This window comes from Anser cygnoides, unplaced genomic scaffold (assembly GCF_040182565.1).
Source record: "Anser cygnoides isolate HZ-2024a breed goose unplaced genomic scaffold, Taihu_goose_T2T_genome scaffold_71_1, whole genome shotgun sequence".
In the NCBI taxonomy this organism is placed as follows: Eukaryota; Metazoa; Chordata; class Aves; order Anseriformes; family Anatidae; genus Anser; species Anser cygnoides.
Window position 1 is genome coordinate 431,867 of NW_027103085.1, and position 23,266 is coordinate 455,132.

At 43.2% G+C, this 23,266-nt stretch overlaps 2 protein-coding genes across 10 annotated transcripts in view; both read right to left on the reverse strand.

The window, feature by feature from the left end:
* The window catches only part of LOC136789576 (spindlin-Z), a 57,198-nt gene extending 44,905 nt beyond the window's left edge, over positions 1-12,293 (reverse strand). For 2 of the 6 annotated variants that reach the window (XM_066989653.1, XM_066989647.1), the window contains exon 1: positions 11,909-12,293. The gene's annotated coding sequence lies outside the window, so the exon portion shown is untranslated. Of the gene's footprint in view, positions 1-6,827; positions 6,895-8,315; positions 8,512-10,868; positions 11,387-11,908 lie in introns of those variants that run through there. The other 4 variants (XM_066989648.1, XM_066989649.1, XM_066989651.1 and 1 more) reach the window with 4 other exon arrangements.
* LOC136789574 (uncharacterized) overlaps positions 1-23,266 on the reverse strand; it is a 266,555-nt gene that overhangs the window by 135,591 nt on the left and 107,698 nt on the right. The gene's annotated exons all lie outside the window — the stretch shown is intronic.

Genomic DNA, 23,266 nt, shown 5'->3' on the forward strand with positions numbered 1-23,266 from the left:
CCTCGGACCTCTTGGTTTCTAGTCCCTTCACCAGCTTCACTGCTCTTCTCTGAACACCTTCCAGCAACTCAATATCTTTCTTGTAGTGAGGGACCCAAAACTGAACACAGTACTCAAGGTGCAGTCTCACCAGTACCAAGTAGAAGGGAATAATCACTTCCCTAGTCTTGCTGGTCACACTATCTCTGATGCAGGCCAGGATGACATTGGCCTTCTTGGCCACGCTGCTGGCTCATGTTTAGCCGGTTGTTGACTAACACCCCCAGGTCCTTTTCTGCAGGGCAGCTTTCCAGCCACTCTTCCCAAAGCTTATACCGCTGCATGGGGTTTTTATGACCCAAGCGTAGCACCTGACATTTAGCCTTGTTGAATGCCATACAATTGTACATGACCCATCAATCTTGCCTATACAGATCCCTCTGCATAGCCTTCCTACCCTCCACCAGATCAACACTCAAGCCTAACTTGGTATTGTCCACTTATTAAACTTATTAAAGGGTGTCAACCTTATTAAGGGTTGTCCACAAACTTATTAAATCCCCTCATCAAGATGATCAATAGATACTAGACAAAACTGGACCCAATACTGAGCCCTGGGGAACGCTACTTGTGACGAGACAACAATTGGATTTAACTCCATTCACAACAACCCTTTGTGCCTGGCCACCCAGACAGCTTTTTACCCAGCAAACATTACATCCGTCCATCCATGAGCTGCCAGTTTTTCCAGGGAAATGCTGTGGGAAGCGGTGTAAAATGCTTTGCTAAAGTCCAAGTAAACAACATCCACAGCCATTCCCTCATCCACTAAGCGGGTCACCTTGTCATAGAAGGAGATCAAGTTAGTCAAGCAGGACCTACCTTTTAGAAACCTATGCTGACTGGGTCTGATCACCTGGTTGCCCCATACGTGCCGCATGATGGCATTCAAGATGATCTGATCCATGACCTTCCCTGGCACTGCGGTCAGACTGACAGGCCTGTAATTCCCCAGACCCTCCTTCCTACCCTTCTTGCAGACGGGCATCACATTCACCAACCTCCAGTCAACTGGGACATTCCCAGTTAGCCAGGACTGCTGATAAATGATGGAAAGCAGCCTGGTGAGCACTTCTGCCAGCTCCTTCAGCGGATCCCATCCGGCCCCATAGATTTGGGTGTGTTCAAGTGGTGTAGTAGATTGCTAACCATTTCCCCTTGGAAGGGCTTCATTTTGCTCCCTGTCTCTGTCTTCCAGCTCAGAGGGCTAGGTACCCCAAGATCAATTAGCCTTACTACTAAAGACTGAGGCAAAGAAGGCATTAAGTACTTGATCCTTCTCCTCATTTCCTGTCACAATGTTTCCCCCTGCATCCAATAAAGGATGGAGATTCTCCTTAGCCCTCCTTTTTTTTGTTTATGTATTTATAAAAAGACATTTTAATTGTCTTTTACTGCATATTCTTCTTTCAGACCTGCTTACCACTCACTCGTTGCTTTGATGAAACAGTATGTATTGTAAGCATGCGACTACTAACTACATGTTAGTTTCTACCCTGTTTTCTGCAGCTCAAGTTTTCAGAGGAGAAATGGTTCTTTTAGTGTTTTCTCATTTCTAATAGCATCTTTCTTCAAGTTTGAGACATGACTTCTTCCTGTGTATAGCGGACAGCCTGTGATAACAAAAGCTACTGGTTGAAAATGCTTCAGGCATCATCAACATCCTCCTAGGTGCAGAAGGTTCCAGCTATGAACAATACATTGAACAGTATAATCATTAAGCAAGGAAAGTTAACATTGTAATTTAACATGATTTAACGCAATCTTGTTTCTGTGAGAAGCGTTAAAGGGATGTTTTTCCTGTATTGGTAAAGTTATGAATGAATCCAGCAAACATCCCTCCTACAAGTGACATAAAAAAGATGAATAAGAGTTGGTAGAAAAACCTCTCTCCTTTCTATTCCCTTAATTGCCAGTGTCCTGGGAAGTTAAGTTACGACTTCACTGACAAGTTGGTGGATTTTTATTTCCTCCATTAGTAGCCTTAACACTTAATTCTGCCATTACGTAGATAGTCCCCCTAATGAAGTATGCTAATCCTGACCCTCAGAAGCAAGATGAGTTGATCACACCATTCAATTCTCTTCATACAGAATAAGAAAAATGCTATCCTAGCTTTTTTGGAGAAGAGTGGAAGGAGAAGACTTTCCTCAACAGTAAACAACATGATCCATACAACCCTAAACCATTTTAAAAAAATGGTTATACAAAACAATATACCTTCACTAAGTTCTCAAGTTGTATTTGAATTTTATCAGTATTTTATTAACTTTTTTCCAGAAATGCTAGTAACTTGTACAAAAAAGCAACACTTCTCATAAAAACATCTACATCAGTCTACAGCTTTTCCAATTATTCCTGAAGTATTCTGTATGCTGAAGGCTTCAGAAACATATCAAGTGCACTCCCCCTCCCTATAGTATCTATAATGAAATAGCATCATAGATAAGTAGGCTTCAAAGAGTCCTCAAAATGATCATCTACTTTAAGCTGTTTTCTTGACAGAAGGTTGATTATAGCTAAGCTGTATTTTCCAAGTCTTGTGTTTTCTGTTTACTATCTTTCTGTACTTTCCAATTATTTTCAAGCATACAGCCCAAAAATGCTTCTTTCAAATTTTGTTAGCATATTTATATTTTATCTTTCAAATCACTAATAGAATTTGAATGAAAGCTAATCCAAGGATATGCCAAGTATGGTTCATAAGAACTTCCCAGGAAACCATGCAAGAAGTTCCACCTACAAGAATCATCAACAACTGAAGAAACTAACCTCCCTAATGAAAACTACCTCTCAGCGTGCATTTATAGTTTCTTTGTTTCTTATACTACAGCTTCCATAAATAGGCTAAAGTAAGCCATGTTTTTGATTTGAAGAAGGGTAGCTTATCAAAGAAACAAAGCTACTTTATCCTTTTTAAGATCAACCCAAGAGATTCATTGCTATTTAATTCACATATGGCACAAGTTTACCAAATAAGTTTTCCTTCCTGCTAATAATTTAAGGAATTAACTCACTGCATCTTCCTATTTATTCAGCACCTATCAACCACCAAAACCAGTCAATACTATTAGAAGTTATACTGGCATTTCCCAAACTTGCTAGTTACTTTTTGTAAAAGCTTTACTGTTGTAATAAACACAAGCATTTTAAAAATCAGGAGTTTTTAGAAGTTTGGATTTTACACAGAATACCAGAAAAAACATACGTTAGCAGATTTTGCAGGGAACTATAGATTACTAGCCATATACAATTGCCAGACACCTATTCTGATAAAGTTCCCCCTGCCATACCTCACTGTATTTAAGAAAAACACTTCTGTTCTAATAGGTTACACACTTTCCTTCCCAAAATTCAGAAAAGCTTTTGTTACCATTGCAACTGAGCCTTATGAAGCAAAAATACAGTAAAATTTAACAATGATGGAGCAATGACAGACTTCCAGATAGACGTTTTGGTATTGTGACGTATAAACTTCGGCCACTTGATAGGTCATTTATAAAGTTCTAGCTCATTTCGACAAGCTTTGCCCTAATTTTGGCAAACTTTATGTGAACTTCAGTGTGAACTTTTATGTGAATCACTGGCCACAATGACTTTGCCTGATAGCAAACCTGCAGAAATCTGCTCTGAGCTGGTAACAGACAAAGAATGATAAACAGCCCAGACTATCATCTCAGAACAACAGCTATGTTGAGGAGATTTCATGGTGCACATGAACATTAAGGACTGATTGTAGATAAATTTAGGACTGGGACTGGGCTGTAGCCCACACGTGGGCTATATTTTCCACTGTGGAAAAATATACTTTCAGAGAACAGCTACATGAGTTTGTGAGTATATGAACTGCCTCTACAAACAAGCAAAATGCCTCCATCAAACATTTAATTCTTCTTGTCCTGTATTAACAGAAAGGTGAAAAAATGGTGGCAAAAAGGAAGTCAAGACTAAGAATCAAGACCATCTTGGAATCTTTTTTCCCTTGCTTATCCTACATAAAATGTGCATTCATTTCTTAAACTCTTACCAAAAATTTCTGTGTCTAAATTACTCTATTGTACATGCAGCCCAAATAGAGAAAAAAAACAAAACAGGAAATTATATTCTTCAAGACAAGTACCTCCATAAAAACATATTTTAAAAGTGGGAGAAAACACCAGAGGAAGAGAGAACAAAAAGGAGTAGAAAACAGAGTGAACACCAAGGTCAAAAGAGGAAGAGCTCCATAGCAGAGCAAATATTCCTGAAGGAACTGCAGCCCATAGAAGACCCACACCAGTGCAAATATTCCTGAAAGGAGCACAGCCTGTGGAGAATCTATGCCAGAGCAGAAAAAAAGTGTGAGAAGAAAGCAGCAACAGAAGGGTAGGAATTTGGAGTGAGGTTGAGCCTGGGAAAAGGGGGGAGAAAAAGTATTTCCCTAAGTTAAAATACCCCAAGTCTGTTCTGCCCATGACAATAATTGTTAAATGACCACTCTGTCTTTACAAGCTTTCTTGCTCCTATTCTTCCTATTTTCTCCCCTCCATCCCGCTGGGGTGGGTGTGGGGGAACAGCAGCTGGGTAAGAGTCTGTCTGCCAGCCAGGGCCAACCCACCTATCCCTGCTTCATATTTAAACTAGATACCCCCATCCAAACAGTCTCCTATAAGCGTGGGCAGAGGCCTCAGATAGGATGTTCATTCACAGCAAAAAATCCTGTCTCCAGTTGTTATCATTTTAAAATGTACTTTTCATCCATTATTAATACAGCTACACCCCTAGTCATATGAAATAATGTTTGCCTCATTGTCCTCTCTATACAAGCCAACACAGCTATAACTGAGGGTAGGAGTGAACCCCCCACCCCCCCAACCAACTTTAAACAAGCAAACTGTTAAGACAGCGCACAAATCAGAAGAGAGGTTGCTTGCTCTTTGTCTTATGGCTGACACGTAACAATAAAGTATATTTCTACTAACAAGATTGTGGAACAGAAGATCAGAAGAGATGTAACCTGAGGTGCCCTCAGCAGTCAATGGACCAAGAAAGATTTCTATTTATATTCACTTCTAGAGAAGCCTTTACCTTCTTCCTTCAGCGATTAAGACATGAACCTCCGGGATCCAAGGCTAGCCTTTGTGAATGCCCTACCCAATAAGGGCCCAATGCTTTCCAGTTTCCAAACATGTCAAACACCTGTGTACTCCCTAACTCTAAAAGTATTTAAGAGTCAGATTTTTAAAGAGTATTTGTGCCACATGACAGTGTCGTTTTATACTGTTGTGTTAAGGGTATATGGATGAGGGAGGCCCTCCCATTGAGTCACAAGGTTCAGAAAGTACCCCCTTGCTTTCTAAACTCCTACTCAGAGAGGAACCTAGGTGCAGCTGGATCAAGTCCTAGTCCCAGACTTGGTCAACGGTTTATGTCTAAAGGATTATCAGTATAGCCACTTATTAGAGTCAACGTTTGCCTGTTTCAGAGCCCTGCCAAGGACTTTCACTGAGACAGTTTCGCAAAGTTGTAAAGATAGGTAATTTATTAAGGTGACAGATATCACAGATTCGGGATTGCCACTGATAAATTCACTTACTGCAATAATTGAGCTGAAATTAATAGTTTAGCGCTTTAGTTATCAATATTTTCCCAGGTAACATCTGACAGTCAGAGGCGAAAGTCTTACCGAGAGGCGTCCCTGCTTGGGAAGGAGAGAGGTCCAGGCCTGTCGACCCGTCTGATAATTGGAGTTCTCATCCTCTATACCCCCCCCAAAAAAAAAGGATTCTGAATACCAGATTTATACTTTTGGCCAGGTGGGACCGAGTCATTTATCATGTGACTAGCTCTCAGCAAGGCTTGTTGCATTGTTTGATCAAGAGGAAGGGGGAGGCAAGACCAACTTTCGGTACAGAAACAGGTTGCTTTCCTGGCTTTACTTGAAACATCAGGCTGTGAGGCTCCTGCCTCACCCCACACATCGCTTATTTGTTGTAGTTCCCGGGCCCATTGTTCAACTGCAAATTTCCAACAACTGTCCTGTACTTTGGCCAGATGAGCAAGATATGCATGTTAATCAATTCACATTCCTGCATGTTAATTAAATCACATTCCTGCTCAAACCCGGTCTCAGCAATCCCCTGCTGATTTACAGTCACTTGGTATTTCAACACCAATAAGCCTGGCAATATTCTACGGACAGGCAGAATTTTCTGATCAGCTTTTTTTTTTTTTTTAAAAAAAAGATACTCCTGTATCTTCCTGTTAGTGATTTGGGGGGGAATTTCAATCAACTTAATTTGTCAACTCCAAAGATGTCAAGTAGATTCAACAGCTGGTCACCATGATATAAATGTTCTCCCTGTAAAAGGCTACTAGAAGTCATCAATATAAAAACAGCTGGAATATATCCCTGGAGGTCTTTAAAAGACGTTTAGATGTAGAGCTTAGTGATATGGTTTAGTGGAGTACTTAGTGTTAGGTCGGAGGTTGGACTCGATGATCTTGAGGTCTCTTCCAACCTAGAAATCTGTGATACTGTGATATTAATGAAAAACAAACAAAAATATAGATCTCCTCTATCCAAACTACCACCTGCAATTGAAGGTCTGAAGTTCAGCAGCTCATCTATGTTAAGGATGTAGTAAGTTGCTGAAATCCACAGATTCCACTCTTGAAATTAAGATCTACTTTCACCACTATCTAGAAGCGCAGACCCTGAACAGCACAAGAGCATTCAACACTAATATTAAAAAAAAAAACAAACAACACTAAAAGCTAATGGGGAGGAGAGAACTATAAAAACCTACTTGCAAGTGTTTACAGCATATTGTCAGTAACTCATCTTTTATAATGAGTATTTTCTTGGAGATCTGTCTATAAAGAAAACATAAAAGTTAATTCAACAATACATTTCAACCACCTTGCAATAACTGCACATATTAGAATGCAATTAGGTAACATTTAAGTCTAATATAGTCACCACGGTTAATGGCAACAATTTGTAATGGATCCACAAACTGATGAAATATATAGTTCCCAAGTAAGCAAGTCAAACATCACATAACATGGACTTACAGCAGTTTTACAACATATATTACATAAAAGAAATATAAAAAGATATTCTCCTCAACCTCTCCAATAGCTAAATCAATTCACCTCCTAAATTCTGCACGACAAAACTAATAACCAAATTCACATTTTAGATCAAGTTAAATCCAACCACTCTCACATAGTAAAAGCAGTAATAAGTACTGTATGACATTTAGTTAAATAATATCATTATTATTTGAAAATTACTTCAGTGATCCCAGGCCTGTTTTTCACTGTTCACAGATAAAATACAAATTAACTACACTGTTTCAAGAAACTCAACACCTGTCTTTGTCATGGAGATGTATATGGAAACAGTCTGGATGTTCATATAAGAAAGGTCACATTCCCCATTCCTTTATGTCACGTGGTATGATGACATCTAGGCAGCATTTGCTTTGGATAGCAAGTGGGCCTCATCTTGATATGGAGAAAGTACCAATTAGGAAAAGCAATATCAAGAAAGGTCACTGTTTGCCTTCAAACTATAAGCTTACCAAATTCCGAAGAGTACTAATACAATGAAAACAAAAAATCTCTGGCACCTATTAGAAACAAGCTATCTGACCACCCAAACAGAAAATGAGTTATCATATTAACAAACAACGGGGGGGGGGGAGCACAAGAAGTTTACAACAGTAGACTTTAATGTCTAAAAAGACTGGCTGTTACCCTCCTTCAGAAAACACAATCTTATTGAAAGCTGTTTCATTTGTCAAAATTTAAGCAAATAATGCATTACATTTAAACAGCTTTAAAAGAGCTATTGTATCAGTATGATATTTACAAATCTTAACATATCAGAGTTCAACTTGGCAACAGTTAGCAATGAAAGCTACAGATAAGTCAGCAGAAGAACACTTTTCATAAGAAAAATATAGGAAAACATTAACATATAAGATGGACCAAAAATGTTTGCTACCTTCAGGACTTCATATTTCAGTTGGAAATTTCACAAATATTTAGTGCTACACTCAGTCATGATTTGTTCTTCGATCAGTTTCACTGAAAAATATTTCTTGTAAGAAGTAATCAATTTATTTCTAACATCTCTCAGCATGCCTATCACAGAGCCTGTACATTTCTTGAAGTCTTCCCCCAATCCCCCACCTCATTTCACAATATGAGCAAACAAACAGTTTTGAAAGAAACAATTCTAATAATATAGTTTTTGATTTGGCTAAGCATAGCCTAAAATTACCCACAAGGACCAAAACATTGGAGTGTCTTCACTTCTTGGCACCAAAGGTACAAAGATTTTGCAGATTCTTCAACTAGATCAGCTCCCCATGGGACACGAAGGAAGACCAACAATATTGATTTTTGACAAACTCATCTAGATAACCAAGACAGGAAGAAAAACCTTCTAGGTATCATTCAAAGGAACACAATCACAAGTTATAGCAAAGATGCTATAAACAATAAATATTTGTAAAGCTAATAATGTATGCGAGAAACTAAGTTGTGTTTTTGCAGTAGAGAACTAATTTTCTGTATTCCACGGTAGTTGTGTAGTCATAATAAGGAGAAATGCTAAGTAGATAAGTGGACAGTAGAAGGCCTCACTGTTCCAAAATGAGGTGGAAGGCTTGAGAAAAACAGGATGAGCAGCGTAGGAACAGTAAAACAAAGATCACAGGGTCTCAAAACATAAGAAAGGGAAAAAAAAAAAAAAAGGGAAAAGGGAGAAATTAAAGGGTTGAAAAAAAATGTACGTATATGGTATAGAGGAGCATCGAGTAGGTTGTAAACCTGTAGTACTCAGCCAATGAGGAAACAGGGGAGGTGATCAGGTGTCGGGTAATAGGGAATAAAAGGTTATGATTTGTTTACTATAATGCGCTCCTAATTGGCAGGACGCCCACCATTGCAATGGCAAATAAAATAGCTTCACAGAAGATCCTGTCTGAAGAAAATTATTTGAGATTTTTCTCACATGTAGAAATGAACTTTACCAAAAAAAATAAGCTCTAGCAAGAAAATTACAGCGTACTAGAATAAAAAACCATCATGACTATTTCAAAGTGAAATGTTTCCACTCTAAACCCATTATTTAAATGGATTCTTGGGGGGTGAATTGTACGTTTTTGTCTAATTTTTTATTTTTAGTTCTGCATCCAAAATAACTTGCTTAAGCATCAAAAAGACTATTTAGAGGGAGGAGCTGCATATCTTGTCATTTCACACTTTTAATAAGAAAGTTAGCAATAATTTCAGCATTTGGTCACTATCATAACAAATGACAAAGTATCAAACCGTTCTATTGTGTTTTTGTTTGTTTGTTTTACAAATATTACCTTGTTGGATAGTTTGTTGAAAGTAAAAAGACTGCTGCACAAATCCACTAACATATCAAATTACAGACTCTCCCTCTGACTTCACAATCTAGAAGTATTACAGATTGCTCAGGATCCGTAACATAGATGCACGTTCCAAAATGTAATTTGGATGACTCCATTCAAGTTTTATGTTGTTGTAAACTCAATATTATCATTTATTTTCTCCTCCAGGTAATCGACACTTGTTAATGGGAATGGAAAAAGTTGAAGAAAAAACAGTCACAAATTAAAAGAGTATTAATATATGATACTACATTTAAATGCTAGAATTAGGTAACTATTTACTTCTATATCAGTAAAAACAATGATTACGCTATGTCAATGCTTCTCCACTAGAAGCTTCCAAAGCAAAGCAGCCAATGAAAAGAGTTAAAACATTACTTTAGGGCACTGCTCAGATTGATAGTGATGACTATCAATGGGTACGTGCTTTGAATAAAGACTGTGTTTTTTAAATATAATCTTTGAAAATGAAACATTTACTATGAGTTACAGTAACACATCTAGAAAGCAACACATCCTTTGCACCTTGAGCATTCATCCTTAAGTTAAAATCTAGATATACACCCCCCCCCAAATCTACATTCAAATGTTATTTGGGCTTTATGCCATTTAAGTTTTATATATATATATAAATACATTTAATATATAATAAGTTATAAAATATTTATAAACATATTGTATATACACAGAAAGATATTTTCATTGAAACCAGAAGGAGGTGCTCTGAATAACAGGTTGGTGGTGCTGAACTGAACATTTGCCTTGTATTAGGAGGTCAGAAACACAATGTCTTGCAGTTCAGTATCACACTTCAGTTCACAATGCTTTGTCTTTTAAAGAAAAAAAAAGTACTCCTTTTAACAGAAAAAGGCACCTCATTTTGCGCTATCGTCATCACTAGGGCAAAGTAATCTGTGACAGAAAACTAGCAACGCAAAGAGACACAGCAACTGTTAATTCCAGTTTTGTCTCCTATGAGCTGTGAGGTATTTAAGATACTGACAAGGAGATACAGGAAAAGCCAAGACACCCCTCCCCCCAAAAAAGCTACTGCTTTTACCTACACAGTGTCTATTCTAACATGATTAGCTCAAGTTTTTCCAGCTGTGGTGAGTTGATACCTTATACTGAACTACATCCTAAAGTTAAAGGAACAGCACTAGATCTTTCTGCAAGTGTAATACAGTGGTATTTCATATCAGCGAGCATATTTGGCACATCACACACACACACACACCAAAAAAAGAAAGATAAAAGCATTCCACTCTAGCCTCTTTCAGCAGGACTCAGCCAATTCTCCCCCACCAGCCCACCTTCCAGGCCTTGCCAGGTTCCCAACTCCATTCTGATTTTAAGTTTCATTTTGTTGTAAACAACAAAACGAAAGCAGAAAGCTTTCAAAGCGACGATCCTTACCCTTGAAATCCCACCGCGCACACAATAAGGACGGTGCATTGTTTTTCCTCTCTCTTTTTTTTTTTTTTGACAGCAGATGAGGGGGAAGAAACAAAACCCTCAATGGAGGAGAGACTAAGTGGCAGAGACAGAGAAGGAGGAGAGCCTAATGGAGAACCAAGGCAGAGCGTCAGCCATGTTGTAAGTGTTGGTCCAGTATCTACAAACCTACAGCAGCTCTTAGAGTCTGGGAGAGAGGGGAAAGAAAGGAGGGGGAGAAAGCAGCGGCAGCCACAGACAAAGGAATCCAGCAAAGCCCAAGCAGAGCGCGCGCATACACATACGCCCTGGGTGTCCCAGGTAGCGGTGCGTGCAGTCCCAGCGCAGCCAGCCCAGCGCGTTAGCACGGCGGCGACTTTCCCAGCTACACCTTCTAGTTGCTGTGACGCAGCCGAGCCCCGCCGCCACCCTCACAACCCTTTCGCCCTGTTTTTTCGCGACGGGAAGAAGGGCAGGGCGGAGGCATGCCTCCCTCCCCCAACGTGCGCTATCGACAAAGAGGCTGAGAGCGCCTCGGTGGGCCCCAGCCCACAATACAATAGCTCCCTAGAGAGAAGGGGGGAGGGAAATATGCAGCTGAAATCCTTCCCCTCCGGTGGGGGGTGGCGATGGATACAGAGACACCGCGCCAGAGGAGGACAACAGTCCCTCCGAAGTCCGGAAGGGCGGGGGTTGCTAAGGAGCCGGGGCGCTAAGGGGGAAGAGAGGAGAGAGACAGCAACATAAGCCCGAGAGCCCCACAGCCCCACTCTCGCCCGGTTCCCGCGGTTTCCGGGCGAGCCGCCGAGGCAGGCAGCAAAGAAGGAAGGGTAACAGAATCTGAACACTACAAGTATATAAATAACATCAGCCTCAGGGGAGGGAAAGCTAGGAGTGCTGGCTCTAGCTCATCTCACAACGACTCCCTCTGACTCTGCCCATTACTAGGCATTCCTAGGCCAGGCCAGGCCAAGCCACGCCATGGGCCGCACGCTCTCCCCCCACTCGCGTTCGCCACTCACCTGCCGGGGGAATAGGAGCTCGGGACTGCCAGGCGAGCAGACCAGGACTGCTGGAATTGCAGCCTCAGCAGCTCTCCTGCCTCACCAGGCTACTCAGCTTCTCTGCGGCAGTAGCGGGAACAGCTGCTCTGCTCCTCTCGTTTGTCCTCCTCCGCCGTCAGCGTTACTGCCTCCTGCTTGCCTCTGCCACATTTGGATCCCCCTCTCTACACGAGCTCTACCACCAGAATAGAGGCCTCCTCACCTTCCTGCCAAATTGTGAGTTCGCCGCATTGAGCCGTTCAAAACACAGGGCCGGACACCGCCCTCCTCTCCGTCAACGCGCAGGCGCACTGTGAATTCCGAACTGCGACAGGAGAGCAAGCAATCCTCCACCCAGTCCACCACCAATCACTATTAACAAGCGCCCTCACCTTCCTCTTCTACTGCCGTCTCCCCCTATCCTGCTGGCAGTTATAACGAAGTGTGGTGTGGGCTGGTCTGTAGCTAGATGGCAGGCGTCTGTCTGATGGTTCTCAAAATGTAGGCCACCAGGCCCTGGGACAGTGAGCATCTGCCTTTCCCCTCCCCTCCTCCCTGCCGTGAGGGGCCTAGGGTTTCCTCATGAGGGTGGCCACAGTGCTTCTGTTGTGGTTTAACCCGGTCGGCAGCTAAGCACCACACAGCCGTTCGCTTACCCTCCCCCCTCCCTCTCTGGGATGGGGGAGAGAAACGGGAAAATGAAGCCTGTGGATTGAGATAGAGACAGTTTATTAAGACAGGAAAATAATAATAATAACAGTGACAATAGTACTACTACTAATAATGTGTACGAAACAAGTGATGCACAATGCAATTGCTCACCACCCGCTGACCGATGCCCAGCCTATCCCCGAGCAGCCGGTCCCCCCACCCCGGCTAGCCACCCCTATATATTGTTTAGCATGATGTCAGATGGTATGGAATACCCCTTTGGCCAGTTTGGGTCAGCTGTCCTGGGTCTGTCCCCTCCCAGCTCCTGCTGCACCCCTAGCCTGCTCGCTGGCAGGACAGAGCGAGAAGCTGAAAAGTCCTTGGCCTGGTGTAAGCACTGCTCTGCAACAATTAAAACATCAGCATGTTATCAGCATTCTTCTCATCCTAATCCAAAACATAGCACCCTACCAGCTACTAGGAGGAAAATTAACTCTGTCTTAGCTGAAACCAGGACAGATATCCACCCCTTATTCCATACCATTTTTGTCATGCTCAGGTTACACCCTTCCCAATACATTATAATTAGTCACCATTTTCATCTATGGTATATAGAATGTCCACTGAGTTTGCATAGTCCATGACTGACTTCAGGCTCCATCTGTTACAGCAGTCTTTCAGGGCAGAAGAGATGGTGTGTGATGTTGGACTGTGTCCTGGTTTCAGCAGGCCTGTTGGGAAGAAGAGAGACTTTCTTCATACTGCTGCAGTTGTTTAGCCAATTTATCCACCATGGGTTCCTCATGGTCTTTCCAGGCCATTACTGCCAATGAGCTGGCATATGATGATGGTGCACTCCGTACATACTTCCGCCACATGGGTGGTGTACACTTGACTTCATCTGGATCTGTGGATACCTGTTCATTGTCTAGGTCCCTATAAATCACCTCCCGTACGGCTAATTCCCTCAGGTACTGGATTCCCTTCTCCATAGTGGTCCACTTGCCTGGTAGACATACAAGTTCTTCCTTGAAGGGATACCTTTCCTTCACAGCTGACAGGAGGCGCCTCCAGAGGCTGTGAGATCGTGCTCCATCTCCAATTGCTTTGTCAATGCCTGCATCTCTAGCAAGGGATCCCAGCCGCCTGGCTTCCCTGCCCTCTAATTCCACACAATTGGCTCCGGTGTCCCAGCACCGGAGCAGCCAGGTGACAAGCTGCTCACCTATGCAGCGACCAAAATCTTTTCGCACATCTCATAGCTCACGCTGGTATAGGTTTCGGGTAGTTACTGTTGCTTTTTCGACATCTTCATCTTCATCCTCCTGCACCTTTGATTGCCCAGCCTTGTCTTCTCTATACCTAGACCTAGCAGAAGACTGTCTGCGTTCTAAATGACCTGAGCCTCTATACCATTTTTTCACCTTGTCTAAAGGGGCAACTTGCACTGCTACAGCTCATTTCTCTGACCCAGACACAGGGCCTGCCACAGGGGTTGGAATACATGCTGGGCCAGCCACAGGGGTTGAAACAACCGCCAGGCCCGTCACAGGAGCTGGGATGACCGCTGGGCCCGTCATAGGGATTGGAACAACCGCTGGGCCTGTCACAGGAGCTGGAACAACCGCAGGGCCCGTCACAGGGGTTGGAGTGGCTGCAGGAGCTGGAGTGGCCACGGGAGCTGGAGTGGCCGTGGGAGCTGAAGCAGCTGCGGGAGCTGGAGAGGCCGCGGGAGCTGGAGAGGCCGCGGGAGCTGGAGAGGCCACGGGAGCTGGACAGGCCGCAGGGTCCATCGTAGGGGTTGGAGTGGCTGCAGGGGTTGGAGTGGCCATTGGGCTTGTCACAGGACTTGGAGTGGCCGCAGGGTCTGTCACTAGGTTTATAGTAACATTGATAGCAGCTTGATAGGCATAGGCCAAACCCCAGCACGCTGCAGTGATTTGTGTCTCTTTGGAATTGCCAGAGTGATGACACACCTTTTTCAAGCATTTGTGTTGGGTCTGTCTGGGATGGAGTCACCTTTCCCTGCAGCAGCCCACACAGTGCTGTGCTCTGCACTCGTAGCTGGAACAGCACTGGTATCACTCCAGTGTTGTGTCTATTGCTGCATAGTACTGGCACAGCTTCAGGACTCCCTCCAAGCCCCCAAGAGCCAGCAGGCTGGGGGTGGGCAAGTGATGGGGAGGGGACATCACCAGGGCAGGTGACCTAAACCAACCAAAGGGATATTCCATGACACCTGATGTCACACTCAGCAATAAAAGGGGGGCTCTCGTGGGGGAGGGGGCGGTCCTCCTGAACAACTGCTACGCGTTTTGAGGCCCTGCTTTCCAGGATGTGGCTGAACATCGCTCGTTGATGGGAAGTAAAGAATAACTTTTTTCCCTTTCTCTCTGTGCTTCCACGCGGCCTTGGTTCTTTTGTTTCTTTTTCTCCCCATTCCCTTTCCCTTTAATTAAATCATTCTGATCTCAAACCTCGAGCTCTTTGTGCCGTATTTTCTCCCCCTTCCTCTTTGAGGAGGGGGGAGTGAGAGAGCGGCCGTGGTGGAACTCGGCTGCCCACTCGAGTAAAACCACCACAGTCCTTTTTGGTGCCCAACATGGGGCTCAAGGGTTGAGATAACAGTAGAATTGATTAAAGTATTTACAGCTAACATACTTGCTAGTCACAATGTTCGGTTTGCTGTTAATATTTTTCTGTGTGACTATGTGGTATGTAGTCCATTCTCTGTTCTCTTTTTTCCTCTATATCCGATCAGAGAACGTGTTAAAATCTGTGTTTGGTTTCTTTATCATGCTGTGCTGTAACATGCTGGCCTTCAGTTTCGTCTGGTACTCAGGCCCTGCATTGTTATCATTCTGGTCTCCTGGAGATTATCTTTTTGGAAATATTAAGAATTACACCGCCTTCTTTTTCTCCCCGAGCAGTCAATTTTTGAATAACATCGGGGGTGGTGCCTTCTTCTTCTCTCCCTGTGGGCTAATTGCAGCAGCCTTTGAGTATCCTGAATATCCTTGGTCGGATGTCATCCTCCTATTACTAGTTCTAGTTTTTTTCTTCCTCCCTAAGGTTAAACAATTTATTAAGAATATCATCCAAGGACCTGCCCTGAGACAAAGTAGTTGTGGGTGGCAAGGTGTGTGGGGGGATATGGGCAGGTACCTGTCACGGTTTTCTCCTCCGATGGTTCTTAACTTCACTCGTGAACAAGTGCAAACTCCAAAAAAACTGGTAGAATGTTTGAAAGACGTATGCCCTGACCCTGGCAATACCAGAGAACTCCACCAGCTTGCTGCACTCTTCTGAGGTCTGGCTTATGCCTATCAAATGTCAATTAACACTGCCCATCACCCTCAAGGGGATGGGGAAGTTTCTGAATTCAATGACGAGATAACACACACTGTGACCACCCCAGAGGACCAACCATCTGTGGTATCAGTCGCTCCTATAGTCAAGACAAAACAATGGAAATGGCAGTCAGCCCATTTAGTAAGGGAAGAAGCTCCTCCTAAGGAGGAGGGAGAAGGGGAAAAGGCAGGCAGCTCTAAAGCAGCGTCATCACAACAACATCAGGGAGAAGAGATGGAAATCATAAATGAATCAGAAACCACTCGATCCCTATCCCTGAGTGAGTTGTGAGAAATATGAAAGGATTTCAGTTGTCATCCAGGTGAGCACATCCTCACCTGGCTGCTTTGATGCTGGGATGCTGGGGCCAATAGCCAACAATTAGAAGGCAGTGAAGCCAAGCAGCTGGGATCCCTCTCTAGAGAAAGGCTCATTGACAGAGTAATTGGGAGAGAGAGACAGGTTGTCAGCCTCTGGAGGCGACTCCTGGCAGCTGTGAAAGAAAGGTATCCCCATAAGGAAGATATTGTATATCAAGTAGGCAAGTGGACCACCATGGAGAAAGGTCTCCAGCATCTGCGTGAATTAGCTGTGCTGGAGATGATTTATAGTGATTTAGACAATGAACAGACACCTCAAGATCCCGATGAAGTCCAGTGCACAACATCCATGTGGCGTAAATTGGTGCGGAGTGCACCATCATCACATGCCAGTACGCTGGCAAGAATTCATTGGGATGAGGGGATGGGGCCACCAGTGGATACTGTGTCGAACCAGCTTCATAAATATGAAGAAAATCTCTCTGCCCAAGTACGGGCCTGCATTTCAGCCGTGGAGAGACTGTCCCAACGGTTAAAAGAACACATAACTTCCTCCTCACCTAGATGGAAGAATCTTTCAGCCATTAATGCCAGCATTCTCCAGCTCAAGCAAGGGAGAATCCGGGACACACACCACGGGGTACCTTGTGGTTTTATTTACGTGACTATGGGGAAGATATGAGGAAGTGGGACAGTGAACTGACCTCGGCCCTAGCTGCTCGGGTACGTGAACTGTGGAAAGATACAGCAGCAAGAAAAGAGGTCCCTAGGAGGACTGCTGCCCCAGTTTCTGTTGGGTAGTCCCCCAGAAGCAGTAGAAGGGCTAGTATTACTCCTGACCCTGACAAAGAGACCTCTGCTTCACATTTGGAAGAATTAATTGACAGATTCTCCAACCAGGACTAGCTCTGGACCATGAAGGAGTGGGGAAAATGAAGCACCACGGACTGACAGCAGCCTCCACTCCCAGCCCCCCTGCACCACTCAGGGCAGGGAAGAGGTGGAAGAGAGTGAATGGGGGAAGGTGCCCCCAGCTTGTTTCTCTGTTTCTCACGGCTCCAGCCTGTCAGCAATAGGTAATAAATTATATTAATCTTCCTTTGCTAAGTCTGTTTTGCCTGCACCAGTAATTGTAGAGTAATTCCCATTGAGGTACACTTGAGGAACCCTTGAGGTACACTTTTTCATTTATCAGGGAACTAGCTTTCTGAGAAGTCCCGACTCCCCTATTCTGAATTTATAACAGCAATCTCTCCTCCTTCTTCCACTCCGGATACTCCTATTTGAAGTGGCCGGTCTGGCCACATTTAAAACATCTTCTCAAAGCCTGTCCCTGCTAGGATTTAGGCTGCAACACAGGTAGCTTTCCTTGTCTGCCATTCCTTCATCTCTCTTCCTCTCCTTTCCATCCTGGGCCCGACTCCTCCCAAAGTCCCTCTATCTCCAACCCTCTGCCTCACTACCCAGTACGCTGTGAATACCATTAGTTTCACTCTCTGCTTTTCCTTCTCATCTCCCCTCCTGGCATACACCTTCATACTACTTACTCCATAGTTCACTCTAGTGAACACTAGTTCACTCCATCCTCCCACCTTCTGGAGCTTTTTCTGCATATCTGGCCAGGCTTTAATCACAAAATGAACTTTAAAGAGCCCTTGGGCTACCAGGTCCTCAGGATTCATCCCCAAGTACTTCCTAATTCTGACCCTGAGTCTCTCATATGATTTCTATGTTGTGGGTTGTTACTATTTCAGTTGGATAAGCAGATATTTCTGCTCTATCGGAATTACTCTCGGTCCAGTGGGGGCGTTAGTTCTTTCCCATTCTTGCATAGCTGCCTGCCGAATCATTCCCCTCCTAAACATTCTTCTCCAGTGAATAACATACTCAAGATTGACATTTCCTCCCCAGGAATGCAAATTAGGCCTTAGAAACGGATTTGACTGTTCTGCTAGGCCCTCAGTTAAAGATTTCATTTCCTTCTTAAAACTCCTAACCTCTCTGCTGGTAAGGGGGGAATGGTACTGGCCCTGTGTCGCCCCTGCACGTCCCTGAGGCCCCACCGGGACCCCCCCCACCTCCGCTCCCGCTGCTCCGTGCTCCCCAGCGCAACTTCTCCAGGGACAGCGTCAATTGCAGTCCCTGTCTCCCTTCCTGGAGCAGCTGCCGTTGCCTCCAGTGCAATATTAGGATTATAGGGAGCATAACTTGATTCCTCCTCCGAAAAAAGGAGTCTTATTGCTTACATATAAATTTAAAGCCTGAATTTTCATCAGACCCTTATTTTGGCCAAAATACTGAAGTTCCTTTTATTGGCTTTTTAGGCTAGACAATTACACAATATTTAACCATTAAATTTTTTTTAAAAAAAATCTTTTTCCCTAGTTTTTGATTTTTTTTCCAAATCCTTATCATTCTCCCCAAAGGACTATCTTTAGGCACAATCCTGGGGTCTCCGCCCCCACCCTGCTGACTCTCGGAACCCTTAATCCCCATCTCTTCCTGATGTGCTGTTGTGGATTTTACTACCCACAGAGTACCACACACCTTCACCTAGGATTAGGACAGAGGTGGGGTGTACTGCCGAGCACCTCACTTCGCCGTGCTCGGGGTACCGTACACCTAAAGGCCCAAACCCCCAAGACTCTCTTTTGCTCATCTATCTTTCGCTTCGTCCCTCTCCAGCCGAGGGGACTTCGTTCGTCCCCTCGCGGGACTACAGAACCTCCACACTCACTTCGCACTAAAAGTGCTTCTCATTCACACGCCACACAAAAGTCTCCCTGAACCCAACCCGAGGCAAGATACGGTAAAGTTTCCCTTACCTCGGTCCGTGCATGGCTTCCCAGTCTGGGTTATCAGCAGTAATCCCTGTGCCTGTACCCGATCCAGGCTGGACTATGTCTGGGCTGTGTCTGTGCATGTCAGTGCTGGCCTCCCTTCTCCCCAGAGCTTCGCAGAGCCTGTCTTCAGATTAACCGTCTCGGTCCTTTGCCGGCCATACTGAGATGACCCACCCACCCGACGGGACTGCTGAAATCAGCGGGGTGCACCTTCCTGTCTGTGGTGGCAAGAAATCTTCAGCAGGCGACAAGATCCTGGATGAGCCCCCAAATTGTGAGAAAAATCTCAATAATTTTCTTCAGACAGGATCTTCTGTGAAGCTATTTTATTCGCAATTGCAATGGCGGGCGTCCTGCCAATTAGGAGCGCATTATAGTAAACAAATCATAACCTTTTATTCCCTATTACCCGACACCTGATCACCTCCCGTTTCCTCATTGGCTGAGTACTACAGGTTCACAAGCTACTCGATGCTCCACTATACCATATATGTACAATTTTTCTTTTTTTTTAACCCTTTAATTTCTCCTTTTTCCCTTTTTTTTTTCCCTTTCTTATGTTTTGAGAACCTTTGATCTTTGTTTTACTGTTCCCACGCTGCTCATCCTGTTTTTCTCAGTCTTCTACCTTATTTTGGAACAGTGAGGCCTTCTACTGTCCACTTATCTACTTAGCATTTCTCCTTATTATGACTACACAACTACCTTGGAATACAGAAAATTAGTTCTCTACTGCAGAAACACAACTTAGTTTCTCACAGTCATCAGGCGTACTCTAGTGGTCTTTTGATGAAGGCCAGAAGTCTTTCTCACTGCTAAACTTCTGACCTTTCCTATCTTTGACAGACTTCAGCAGTCAAGCCAGTTCTTGCTGGTTCTATTATCTATGCATACAGTCTTTTACTCCCTTATGTTTGGGGTCTTTAACATACAATTGTGTTAGCTAAGACCTGCAAAATCAACATCCTTTATCTTGTTCCCTGTCTCAAAAGTGTTTTTTGTTAGTGATGCACTAGCCTTGCATATTCAACAGTGATTGCTCGGGCATAACAGTGGGGGGGTATGTTAAGTAGATAAGGGGGCAGTGGAAGGTTCCACTGTCCCAAAATAAGAAGGATGGCTAAGAAAAACAAGACAAGCAGTTACAGAATCAGCAAGAACAAGAAGTTACGAAATTATGGGCCCCTCCAGTTCTAAAAAAGGAAAAATAAAAAGTTGGTCAAATAAAACTGTACATGCAGGGCATAGTAACAAGCGTCGGGTAGGTTGTGAATCTGTAGTACTCAGCCAGTGACGAAACAGGGGAGGAATCAAGCGTTGGGTAATAGGGGATATAGGGCTATGATACACTTCCGCTGTGCGCTCCTGCTTGCAAGATGTCTGCCATTGCAATTGCAAATAAATTTGCTTCACAAGAGACCCTGTCTTAAAAAATTATTGAGATATTTCTCACACCATATCCCCCCCCCCCTTTCACTACTCAAGGAGTGGGTAGAGGAACCTGGAGTGAAGGAGCAAAGCTGAGCTTGGGAAAGAGGGAAGGAAAGATGTTTTAATGTTCATAGTTTTCACTACTGCAAACAATTTTAATTGCCAATAAATTAAATTAATTTTCACCAAATTGAGTCTGTTTTGCATGTGACCGTAACTGGTAAACAATCTCCCTGTCTTTATCTAGACTCATGAGCTTTCTCATATATTTCTCATATATTCTTCCCCATCCCACTGAGAAATGGGATTAAGTGAGCATCTGGGTAGGCATTTGCTGTTTGCCACGGCTAACCCACCACACTATGACCACAGTCATGTGGTCTATGATAGATTGTTAAATAGCTAAGAATTGCTCCAACTTGTTACCTGTCCAAAGAAGAGGAGAAATGGACAATGAACTGCTCTTGGAAATTTATGAAAACTGCTGTAGGGATGGAATAAGGATGAGGAGAGGCCCAGCCTTCAACATTAATATTTTCTCTTTACAAATGCATGTGCTGATAGGGCAGCTGTGCCAGATCACACTAAAAGTCCATTTAATCAATCCAGTATGCTGTCCCAAAAGCAGACACCCAGGGAAGAATATAAGAAGAGGGCAAGAATATAATATTTCCTCAGTTCCCAGCAATTTTAGCTCTGAGACTTCCTGCATTGGATGTGGTTTCTATGTAAACCTCCATGGATTTCTCTTTGATGAGATAGGGGCTTCACACCAGATCCCAACTGACATGCATGACTGCAGAAGTACAAGTTCATGCCCTAACATGCCAAAACAAATGCAACTTGAACGACTTGGCTCAAGTGTTGATACCGTAAAAGCCAGTTGATCAAACTCTCTAATAATTTGGAGTTTTAGAAAGCAGGCATTCTTTATTGCAGTGCCGAACGCACAGGGGATTGCTCCACCTAGTGTGCACGCTGAGCTGTTCAAGCTACAAAGGTTATATGCAATCAGAACATACATATTCATTAGATTTCCCAGAAATAATTAACATATTCACACTATTTCCCGGAACACATTAAAGTATGTAAATATCCCTGACGCATGCACATTAATTTCTACCAGTGGTCTTTCGGAGTCTTCTGGAGGTCGTCTTCCTCATGGTGTTCTGTGTTCGCTAGTTGAAGCCAGTTCTTGCGCATGCTCAGACCATCTTCTTTTTTCTTATCTTATTGTTTCACCTTAAGCCTGCATACTTAGCTAAGTCATTTACACATCGAAGGACAGATGCGTACCATGAGTTCCCTCTTTTCAGACACATCCTCCATACCTGGGTCATCTTGCCCCCATTCTGAGATTCTAGTCTGAATGTTCTTACAGATAAAGCTGACTAATTAGTGAGTAAGGTAGCACCAGAGATGCAAAGTTTCTAAATTTCTTTCTATCTAACTAAACATAGTAAAGGTTTGGCCTATCTGTTCATAAAACAGTTCAGATTTGACTCCGCTGTTCCATCAGTGAGAAAACCATATGTCCTTTTGGCTTGGTATCAATCTGTCCTTTTCTTTTGAAGGTTTGTAGTGAGCAAGCTATAACCCTCATATTAGTTTGCTGTAAATTCCAACAGAGGTTAGAGCAGCAATTAAAACATAACATTGTATCGTTATAGAAGCAATTATATGCATACAGCCATAACAAAAGATGATTAACAAATAATTCCTGTATCCAATAATATTGTCTTTTCCAGTTCATTAACTTTGAACAGCAGTTGTAGGTACATTGGACTAATACATATATACAAACTAAAAGAATCAATAGTGCAATTACTACAGCTAAAATTTTATTCATCCATAACTTTAAATCAAACAACCAGGAAGTCATCCAATTCCACATTTTAAAAATTCCAAATGATGTATCATCCCCTTGAACCTTGTGTAAAATTTTGGTCTGCTGACAAATTTCATTCAAGTCTATCATAATTCTTCCCGTATGATCCACATTCACACAGCTTGCCTAACTGACTCTTGAGAGAATGATTCATTCTTTCTACTCTGACACAAGACTGGGGCCTGGGGGGGAGGGGGGGGGTATGCAGATCCCAACTAATACCTAATAGTCTGCTTATCTCAGTAACTACCTTGGCTATAAAATGTGGACCTCTATCTGATGACATTCCCAAAGGTATTCCAAATCTCGGGATTACCTCTTTTAACAAAGCTTTTACTACTTTTGCCCTACTGGTACAACATGGAAAAGCCTCAGGCCAACCTGTATATGTGTCCAACAAATACTTTAGCCCCCCTTTTCCTGGCAATTCAGTAAAGTCTATTTGCCAATACTCTCCAGGTGCCTGCCCCTCAGTAGTTTTTCCAAATTGAATATTATTCTGTGTTTTTTGATAATTCCTACAACATATTTCACACCTCTCTGTGACTGGCCTAATAGTCTTTGCCATATTCCTGCTAATAAATAACTTCTGTAAATGCTTTAGCAAATTTTCTGTTTCCCAGTGCACAGCATTATGTCCTTCTTTCACTAGACTATTCATAAGGGAATAGGATACCACTACTAGACCTGAGGGTGCAACTGCCCATCCATTCTGCCAGTTTTTCACTTTTAAAGTTTCAGTTAATCTTAAATCTTGCTTATCATAAATAGGGTTTTTCTGGAGAGAAACTCTTTTCTCTGGCACTATAGCTAGTACTTCTTTTTCCATGCCTTTTTCTGTAGCCCGTTTTGC